Raw genomic sequence first — 10,318 nt, 5'->3', positions numbered from 1 at the left:
TTAGGCTGCACCAGAGAATTCATACTGGAAAAAAGCCCCACAAATGTGCTGAATGTGGGAAAACCTTCGCTCAAAGTTCACATCTTATCAGGCACAGGAGAGTCCACACTGGTGAGAAACCTTATAAATGCCAGGAATGTGGCAAAGCCTTCACTCAAAGTTCGATTCTTTCCAGGCACAGTAGAATTCACACTGGTGAGAAACCTTATGAATGCCATGAATGTGGGAAAGCTTTCACTCAGAAGGCAACTCTTGTTCAGCATCAGGTCGTTCATACTAGAGTGAAAGTTTTACATTGTAATCAATGTGGAAAAGCTTATCGCCGGAGTTGTAATCTTATTCTACATCAGAGAACTCATGCTGATGAGAAATCCAACCAGAATAATTAATACTAAAACTTTCTGATATTTTAAGCCATATAAAGTTTCCTGGAAAGAAACTGAATAACTGATAAATATAGAAAATCCTCAGATTGGACTTCAGGCCTTAAACTAAATTAGGCAAACAATATGCAAGCAAAACTTATTAGTGTAATGTATGCCTACAAGCCTGCATTTGTAGCACCCTTCATTTTATTTATATCTGAATAGTCATACTGACAAAAAAATCATTGAGAATGTGGGAGTATCTATTTAGCAATACCTCATCTTTAGATCTCACAAGTTTTTAGAGGTGGCTCTCAGAAGTCATCTGATTTCAACTTGTAAAGGAAAAGGAATCCTCCCACATTATCCCTGTCAAATGGTTATCCAGTGTTAGCTTGAAGACCTCCAATGATAGGGATTCTTCTACCTCCTGAGGAAGGTTATTACCCTTTTAGATAACATTTGTTTAGAATTTTTTCCTTACATTATATTGAAATTTGCCTGTTTGCATCTTTAAGTCATTTTTCTTCTTTTAGCTTTGTTGACAAAATTTGGTCATTTTCCCTCATTTCAGCCCTTTGTGATACTTAAGGTGAGCTGTCATGCCTCCCCCAAAGTTTTATTTTCCTAAGGCCAGTGGTTCTCTTTTTAAGGGTTTTCTCAAGGTCAAAACTATTTTCATAATAATAAGATGTTTTAGTTTTTGATACAGTATATGTAGATATAACCTATATAAACAAAATTCTTTGCTTGTTGAGTGAGGGGGAAGGCTCTGGTACTGATGCTCTTGGTTGCAAAAAGTTTTAAGAACCACTGGTCCTCACTAAACGTTCTTCAACTGAATGGAAGTTATTATCTCCCATTTTCCCCACTGTCCTATTGTCCCTTTAAGACAGTCCTGTTTTTCAATGTTCTTCCAAAAATATGGTGCCTCAAAATGAATACAATAGTCCAGATTGAGGTCATGCCTGTATTAATTCAACTTAATATCATGTTAGCATTTTTGTTAGATAAATTACACATTTTGGGTTCCCTTATCACTTTCTTGAGACATACTGGGTTTGCAATCCAGTAAAACCCTTAGATATTTTTCATGTGAATTACTTTCTAATCATTTTTAAATTTTGTATTCACATATCTGATAATCAAACGTAGGACCTTACATTTAGTTACATTAAATTTCATTTCATTCTACTTGGCTCTGAATTTTAGCCTGAAACCTTTTTGAGTCCTGACTCTGACACTCAAAGGTTTTAATCATCCCTCCCATCTCTCTAAATACAGTGGCATGAAATCCATATGTGTAATGTTTCTAGCTTTGTTAAATGTCAGAATCTATATTGTAACAAAATGTGATTAAATCCTTTAACCTTCTCATGGGAAGGACTGTCATCTGTTTCTTTCACCAGATATGAAGAATTGACATGACAAGTAATATCTTTAATTGTAACCATATAAGGCCTTATGGCCTCAGTTCTCATTCGATACATCTCAATATTCTTCTTTCTTGTTTGCTTTTAATTCCGTTTAGCAGTCTTTAATTTTGTAACTGTTATTTACAAAGCACTATTAGGAACCCAGGGAGATTGGATCATTAGCATAAATTTTTCAATGTAAATGGTAATCAAAACTTCCTCTCTTAGTGCTATCCTCTTACAATATGCATGCAATAGTTATAGTACAAAATATAATAGAATTAGACCCTGTGCAAAACAAGTTTGAATAATCTTGCAATCTCCCAGCCACAGATATTATTCCTTTTCCCGTGCTTTTTTACTGTTTTTTGCCTGCACTGAGATGAATGCCTACTCTCTCTCCAACAATCAGAGCTGTCTCCCTGGCCCTCTTCTCTCTAAACTCATCCTTGGTGATCGTATTTCCTGTGAGTTCATTTATCTATATGTAGGAGAGTCAGACACATACATACACATGTATATATCTATGTATATCCAACCACAGCCTCTCCTGAACTCCCATTCAATATCACCTATTTCCTATGGGACATTTTTATTTAGATACCCCAAAACATCTCAGACTCAACATTGAGAGGCAGAGTGGTACATATAGCACACTGGACAAATTACTGGACTGGGTTTAAAGTCAGGAAGACGTGTTCAGATCCCAATTTAAATAGCTCTAAATCTTTGAATGAAAGATTCCAGTGCCCCCTCTTCTGAGCTTCCCTATTTCTTTCAAGGGCCCCATTCTTCTAACTTATTCACAACCTCAGCGTCTGCCTCTTCCCACTTATCCAATCAGTTGTCAACACTATAACCTCTCTCAAGTATGTTTCCCAATCTCTTTACTTCAAAGGTACTTCCTAAGTTATCTTATCTTACTTGGGATTATTGTCATGGTCCCCTTATTGGTCTTCCCCTCTCCTATCTTCATTTTCTTCCTGTATTCCAAAAAGGACATTCCTAAAACAAATTTAACCATATCACTTCCCTGCTCAGTAAACACCAGTGACTCCATGTAATTTCTAATATCAAATGCAAACTCCTTTGGTATTCCGAGCTCTTTATAACTTGGCTCCAATCTGTCTTTCCAGCCTTTCCTACATTAATCCTCTTCGTTATAGTACTGTCCAGACAGACTGACATTGCTATTCTTCCACGTGACATTCTACTTCCTCTCTCCTTTTCTAAGACTGTCTTCCATGTTTAGAATGTAGTTCTTCACCAGTGCCTCTTAGAATCCCTAGCTTATTTTAAAGCTCAGATCAATGCTACCTTCTAGAAGAGACCTTGCTTGATGCTTAGCGCTGTTAGCACTTGTCAAAATTAGTGTATATTACATGTGTACAGTTTGTCTCCCTTGATAGAAGGGAAGCTCCTTAAAGCCTTGGTAAGTTTTTTTTTCTTATAGCACATTGCCTGACTTATAAGTAACAGCTTAATAAATGCTTGATTGATTAAAGGGAGTTTGGCATCCATCTAGTCCAGTACATCCCTGAAAAATCTCTTCTGTAACTTAATTGACAAGGAGTGATCCATCCATTTGAAAATTTCTAATGAGGGTAACCTGCTGAGGGAGTCCATTCTGCTTATCTGAAGCTTTTATTAGTAAGGTTTTTTTTTTAGCTTTCACCTGTTGCTCCTCATTCTGGCTCCTGGGGTCCAACAGAATAAATCTCAACTCTGTTACACATGTCAATCTTTCCAATACTTGGAAGTCACCTATCATGTCTTCTCCAGGTGAAGTTCAATCAACAAGCATTGATTTATCCTTTAGTACCGTATTATGTCAGCCACTATGTTAAGCACTAGAGCAGGGGTGGGGAACCAACAGTAAGCAAATAAAAAGCAGAAACAGTCTTCCCTCCAGAAGTTATAATTAGTGAGGAGACCTTCATAAATAAGGATATGCAAGATACATATGGAATGAATATTAGGTGACTAAAGGGAAAAGCAGTTTTAGTATCTGGAGGGTATTGGAAAAGGCCTCCTGCAGAAAGTGTGGAGGAGATGGAACTTTTGATGAATGGTTTCAATTTTTTCATTGACCTATGAAAGGTCAGCAGGATGAAAGGATGGAATGAAGCATACTGTGTTAGCTTGAGAAGAAAAAGTTGAGTAAAGTTGTGAGTGGGATAGATAATTGAAGAGGGAGAAATAGGACATCCCCAGTTCCTCCAGTCATCAACCATTCATTAAATATACAGGTGCCAGTACTGTCCTATATCTGGGCATAGAAAGACAAAGATGAGATAGTCCTGCCGTCAAGCAGTTTATGATTCTCGTGTGACATACTCAAGGAACTGGGTTCCATGTTGAACATTGCAAAGACGGGGAGAAAAGATTGTCCTTAAGGAATTTATATAGAGAGAGGTGAAACACCTGTGCACATCAATGTCAATACAATTTAGAATGAGAAAAATGCATAGGAGAGGTTAGTCTGAGAGATCTGAGAAATTTGCTGAGGGAAATCTCTCCCCATCCCTGTTTTATCTCCCAACTTATATGTTAATTAGGGTCCAGTTCAATGCCACCTTTATGCACCAGTTCAATAGAATTGATTGCAGTAATCATTGATTAAAAACCCAATTTATTGAATGTTATATACCTAATTTTAACTTCCGACCATCATTATCCTCTCTTTACTCCATACTTCCTCCTAATCACAGAAAAAAGGACATCCCTTCTATAATCTAAGGATAGTCCTGCACTTAGGTGCGTACTCCCATCCTTGCTTAGCTCCTACATTACACTATCATTATCTTTCTAACAGATTATGATAGTGGTATTGAAAGGATTTTATATACTACTGTGTATCACATGGGGTACTGTAAGGTACTGGTAAAGGTATTCAGGCGGAAGGATGATGCCACTGCTGAACTAAATGATTTGTATGATCCTTTGGAGATTTTCCAAATTCCCAGAAAAAGATCTAGAATTTTTGTTGGAGACTATACTTGAAAAGTCCTTTGGTGTAATTTTCAGGATTGGATTTTTATACTAAGCTGTGTATATCCTTTGATCCAGAAATACTGCTATTGAGCTTATATCCCAAAGAAATTAAAGGGAAAATCACCCATTTAGAAAAAAAAAATTTCTAAGATTTCTTTTTATGCTGAGAAAGAACTGGAAATGAAAGGAGTGCCCATCAAATGGGGAATGGCTGAACAAATGATGGTGCATAAATGTAGTATGATTCTATTGCCTGAGCAGATGGTTTAGAAGAACCTGCAAAGACCTCAATGATGCAAAGTGATCAGAAACTAGAGGACAGTTTATACAATAACAACTTGTAAAGGGAAACATGAGCAGCAAGGCCTTTTCAGGGGACTGCTGTAGTGAACAGCTTTAAGATTCTGATCACATAGTATAGTGAACTCTTTATTTATTTTGCAGTAAATTAAAGTAAAATATTCACAAAAATCAAACTACAGCATTCACAATGTTATAAGGTAATAACTTATCGCTAAAGTGGCTACATAATTTTAAAGTTTAAAAGATGTAATTCAGTAAGTCATTTACTCAATTATCCTTAAGGAGCAAACTTCCTTAAGAGACAAAAAGTTCAAGCATTCAATAAATCCTTAACTCGGTCATCCTTAAGGACCAAGCCTCTCTAAGGGCCACAAAGTAAAATAATTCTGTAAGTCCTCACAACTCAATTACCCTTAAGGAACAAGTCCACATAAGAGACACAAAGGTCAAAGTTCTCCACCCCTAGGTCACAGTAAATCATGATTGTCTTAGTTAGCATTAAATACTCAAGAAGAGGTCTTTTCATCTTGGCTGGAGGCTGGCTCTCAGATTCCTTGGTTCCTCTTCCATGGTCCCACCTTTTGCCTGAATTTATCCAACTGTTGCCTGGATTCAAAGGTAGGCAGCTCTCAGCTCTTCATCCAGTTCCTCATCCAGTTACTTGTCCAGTTTTCATTCCATATTGAAGCTCAAGGTTCTGTTTCTGGGAATACAAAACTTAACAGACCCAAAACAACATTCATACACGTTGCTGACACCATCATCCATTCACTGTGTGCCTGTGAAATCAACACAGACCCACATACAAGGTCTGAGAACTCAATACAAATGGTAAGTATGATCCCAGGACGTCAGAATCACTCCTTCAAAGACTGTGTGTGTGTGTGTGTGGGGGGGGGGGTAAGTTGGGCCTGGGTATAAGCTCAGGGAATGGGAGGAGTCATAGAGTCACAGTACTTCAGCTACCTTGGGTGCTTTCCCATCATCTCCTGGACCCCTTTGGACAGTGGTGATAAACTAAGTCCTCAGCAGAGGAAGGGACTTGCAGGAGGCCCCACCCTTGAGAAGAGGTGCAGGCAGAGGATATGTGAGATTTTATTCAGCCAGCAGACCATTGTGCAGCAAATGCTTGTTAAGTGACTGCTGTGTGAAGAGCCTAGGGCAGGGATATTGAGTGGATAGAAGATGTGGTGTCTGGCCTCACCTATGCCTTGTCTCCCCTGATAGTGTATAAGCTTGAGGGCAGGAACTCTTTAATTTTGGACTTTGCTTCTCAGACTTCCATCCCCAGCACTGTGCCTGTCATATAGTAAACAATTGATAAATGCTTGTTTGTTGGTTGAATTTTGGTTGATAGGTCTTGAGGGAGGTGATTTCCCCCAAAACAGCCGTCCAGCCTCTGCTTGTGACTTCTAGCACTGGGAAGCTGTCTAACCAGCCAGGCAACTCATTCCACTCAGGGATAGGTTATGGTGGTTCACAGTCTTCAAGGGCTGGAAGGGACTTCAGAGGGCAGCTAGTCCAATGACTCACCTCTACAGCCTCCGTGATAAACTTGTCCTACAGCTTCCACTGGAAGACCTCCAGTGAGAGGGAAGGGACGCTTGCCTAGGCAGCCCATTCCATTCAATTCTACAAGACTTCACTGAGTGCCTTCTATGTTCCAGGCAACCTTGCAAGGCTCTGGGAATACAAAACCAAAACTGAAACAGTTTCTTTCTTCAAGAAGTTTATATTCTATAGGAGGAATCAAATGTATACCTATGTCAATATGAGTGGTGGTATGGTACAAATGGAAAGTTGCCTGATTTGGGGTCAGACCTGGGTTTGAATCCTGGCCCTACCTAATAGTGTGACCTTGTTCAAATAACCTCTCTGGATCTTTGTTTCTCATCTGTAAAGTGAGAGGGTTGAACTAGATGGCCTCTGAAGTTCTCTCCAGCTCTTGGATCTTTAGTCCTGTGAATTAAGTATATATTAGACTGTTGCTGTGAAATTATAGATTGGCTTTGGTGGAACAGGTTTCTTTACCAGATACTATTGAAATTACAAATCTTGATTTAAAAAATTACAGAGGCTGTTCAGATATTTATGTAGATATCTAGTATCACGAATTAGTATTCTGTATCTTTCTAAATAGAATAATTCCACACCAGTACACAATTCATAAATCATTTTTGCTTGGCTTTGAAATGTTGTTTACTTTTACCAGTAAATTTGAAAACTGGGAGGTGTTTTGTGAGAGCACCTAGTTTAACCTTTACATTTTACAGATGAAGAAACTGAAGACCAATAAAGCGTAATCATTTGCCCAGGGTTATAAAGGTAGTAAATGTTACAAACTCTGGAGGACACCACAATGCACAGAGTGGTGGGCAGGGTGAGTAAAACTCATCTTCTTAGTTCAAATCTGTCCTCAGACACTGGCTAGCTGTGTGACCCCACTGGGCAAGTCACTTCACCCTATTTGCCTCAGTTTCCCTAGCTGTAAAATCAGCTGCAGAAGGAAATGGCAAACCACTCTAGGGTGTTTGCCAGAAAACCCCAAATGGGGTGATGGAGTTGGACACAGTGAAAATGACTCAGCAACAACAATAACCATAACCATAAAAGTGTTGTCAGAAATTCACTTCAGGACAAATAATGAACATAAGGGCTCCAGAAGAGATAGAACAACTTTGAATTAGCTTGAAAGCAGGATTCAGAGGAGATTGTCTTCTTTGGGATCCTGCAGTAAATGGGCTGATGTATATGTCTGTCAGGGTCTGAATCTGTCTTGCTCCTCTAGGAATCTCTCAAGTCTTCCTGTGTTGGGGACCATGGAGATTTTTTATGTAACTCACTGTAGTGCTTCAGAAATTCCCCTTTACCCCACTCCTCACCCTCACCCCCTCATCCCCCATGGAAGCTAGACCAAGGAGCTGGTGGTGATTTAGTGCTTTGGAAGATGTGGAAGAGTGAGGGACTGTGTTAGGGTCCCCTTTAAGATCATGTGGTTCCAGGGGAGCCCCAATGGGTGTGACTAGGGGCACCAAAGGGCAGGGCTGGTGTCACTCTGGGTTCCTTTGTCTTTTTCCAGCATCTGCCTGCTCCCCAAGTACCTGTGCCCTTCCCCCTGAGGCAACCCAGGAGAACAGGTAACAGTAGCTGTTCCTTTAACATTGATGGCAATTCAGTCCTAGGGGAGTTGTCTTTCCTGAGTTCCCATCACTGCTTCCAGACTGTGGCTTCATCATCCTTCTGCCCAAGGAAGACTTTGCAGGGCATAGGAGCATGGCACCCCTTATCCCCTTCCTCCAAAAGTTCCCCTGTCCTTTGCTGGATCAAGATTATCACAGGAGCAATTTGATCATTGCTTCTCTCTGTTAGCTCTGTCTCTCCTTCCCTTCTAGGGATTACATATAGAGGGTCTGTGTAAGCCTTTGCCTCTCTGGGGTTTTCAGCCATATATTAATGGTCCTGCTATTGTTCAACAATGGACAACCATTGTTCTGGGTTCCTCTTGTGCTTGGCTCCTCCACCTAGACATGTAGGAGCTTACTGTCTTCTTTTGATTGGGCTCCCTAAAGTGAACCAGTTTAAAAAAAAAGGCACTAGAGAGTGTAGAATGGGGTTTTTGAAATTAAGAGTAATTAGACTTGAAGATCTCTATCTAATTCCTCTTTATTGGCTCCCATTAGTTGTGATCAAAGATCATTTTTCATACTTTCCCTCATTTGTATAATGAGAATTGTATTTCTTATAATCCCTGCCTTATTGGATTGTTTGGATTAAACAGCTTGTAAGCAATGAAATGCTATCAAAATGTTCATCTTGGTAATTTTAAGTGTGGGAGGTGTATAGTTCCTACTTAGCCTTTCATGTGTGTGGCCATGGATAGCTTGTTTGCCACATCCAAGGAGACCTGGGCCTTTCCTGGAAAGCTGCCTGCTATTATCTCCTCCAAGGGGAGATAAAAGTCAGTAAATTCTGACAGAGTGAAATAGTAGTGGAATTTAAAGATCCCCATGTATTGGCTTGGTTTTCAGGTTGTGTTAAAACCCAGAGCTTGTGAATCCCACTTGTGGGATGGACTTTTTGACTGAAAAGAGAGGGCTGAACTGGGAGGAGCTGGTGCTGTAGATTTAGAGAGGAGGCCCCAGCAAAGAGAGGCAGAAGAACTTTTGGGAGCAGCATTGTGGAGGATTGCTGAGAGCCAGTAAGAGCTGCCCGGGACTTTTGAGAGCTGCCACCCAGAGCTGCCAAGGACTGAGGAGACATGACTGATGCCTGTATTTTGTCTGTCTGTCTTGATGTTGTTTTGCCAGATCCTTCCACTGGTGAAGCACAGTGCTAGTGTTGCAGAGGTCCTGGAACCTTGCTGTTGGTTCAGAAGCCCTGAAGAAGGATATTCTTGTTATACGTTTGCAGAAATCCTGGAAGAGGGTCTTGCTGATATTTTCAGGGGTCCTGAGATTGTTCTGCAAGCAGAGAGTGAATTGATGAGGACACTGGCAATGTATATTGTGGCTTTGTTAAGCTTTGTCTCCCCAGGAAGAGATTGCTGAGAACTTGCCTAGGGTCAAGATGAGGAAAAGGCCTCTCTTTGGGTATTAAATGCTGTGATGATATCTTAACCTTGCTGTAACTCAGGGGTAGATGGCCTTTGAACTCTCTACTGCTCCTTTTTAGAAGGTGCTTGGCATTAACTGATGATAATTGTAATTCAGTTGTGATCCAGAGGTGGGAAACTTGACTGTGCTCTGTGCTCTGTGACTGACCAAATGAATATACTTTATGATTGGAAACTAATCTTAATCTTCATTTGAGAAGAGAGACTTTGTAATGGACAAAATTAATGTACTTTCCAGGGGTGGAGTAGTACTTGGAAATTATTGAATCCTAATTGGTGAATGCTGTATTTTGATTTTCTCTTTTCTATGAATGTTTTGCCTTAATTTGTCACTGAATAAAATGGAGAGTTACTATGCTGGTATTCTGAACCTTGGAAGTTGCCTTGGCTTGGCATTACACAGAGCTCTACTTAGCCTTCTATGGGAAGACTTTCCTTACTGATGAATTTCCTTGGGCCAATTATAGGAAAATTCTAGATACCTAGAGCATTTATTAAGTACTCACTGTGGTCTGAGTAATTGCACTGTACCAAATTCTGGGGATAGAAATACAAGAAAAAAGAAAATTGTCCCTGTCCTCCAAGAGCTTACATCCTAATGGGGGAAGATAATACATAAAAAGAATCAA

General features: G+C 39.9%; 1 long non-coding RNA gene across 1 annotated transcript; it reads left to right on the top strand.

The window, feature by feature from the left end:
• Positions 1 to 5,996: 5,996 nt before the first annotated feature.
• LOC138167968 (uncharacterized) lies at positions 5,997 to 10,050 on the top strand. Its single transcript, XR_011170007.1, has 2 exons — positions 5,997 to 8,214; positions 9,385 to 10,050. It is a non-coding gene; the product is annotated as an uncharacterized lncRNA (long non-coding RNA).
• The last annotated feature ends 268 nt before the right edge of the window (positions 10,051 to 10,318 follow it).

The sequence above is a fragment of the Petaurus breviceps genome, unplaced genomic scaffold (assembly GCF_028583685.1).
Source record: "Petaurus breviceps papuanus isolate PSGF00001 unplaced genomic scaffold, PetGlider_PUasm1.0 339, whole genome shotgun sequence".
Lineage (NCBI taxonomy): Eukaryota > Metazoa > Chordata > Mammalia > Diprotodontia > Petauridae > Petaurus > Petaurus breviceps.
This window is presented reverse-complemented; position numbering and strand designations above follow the sequence as displayed.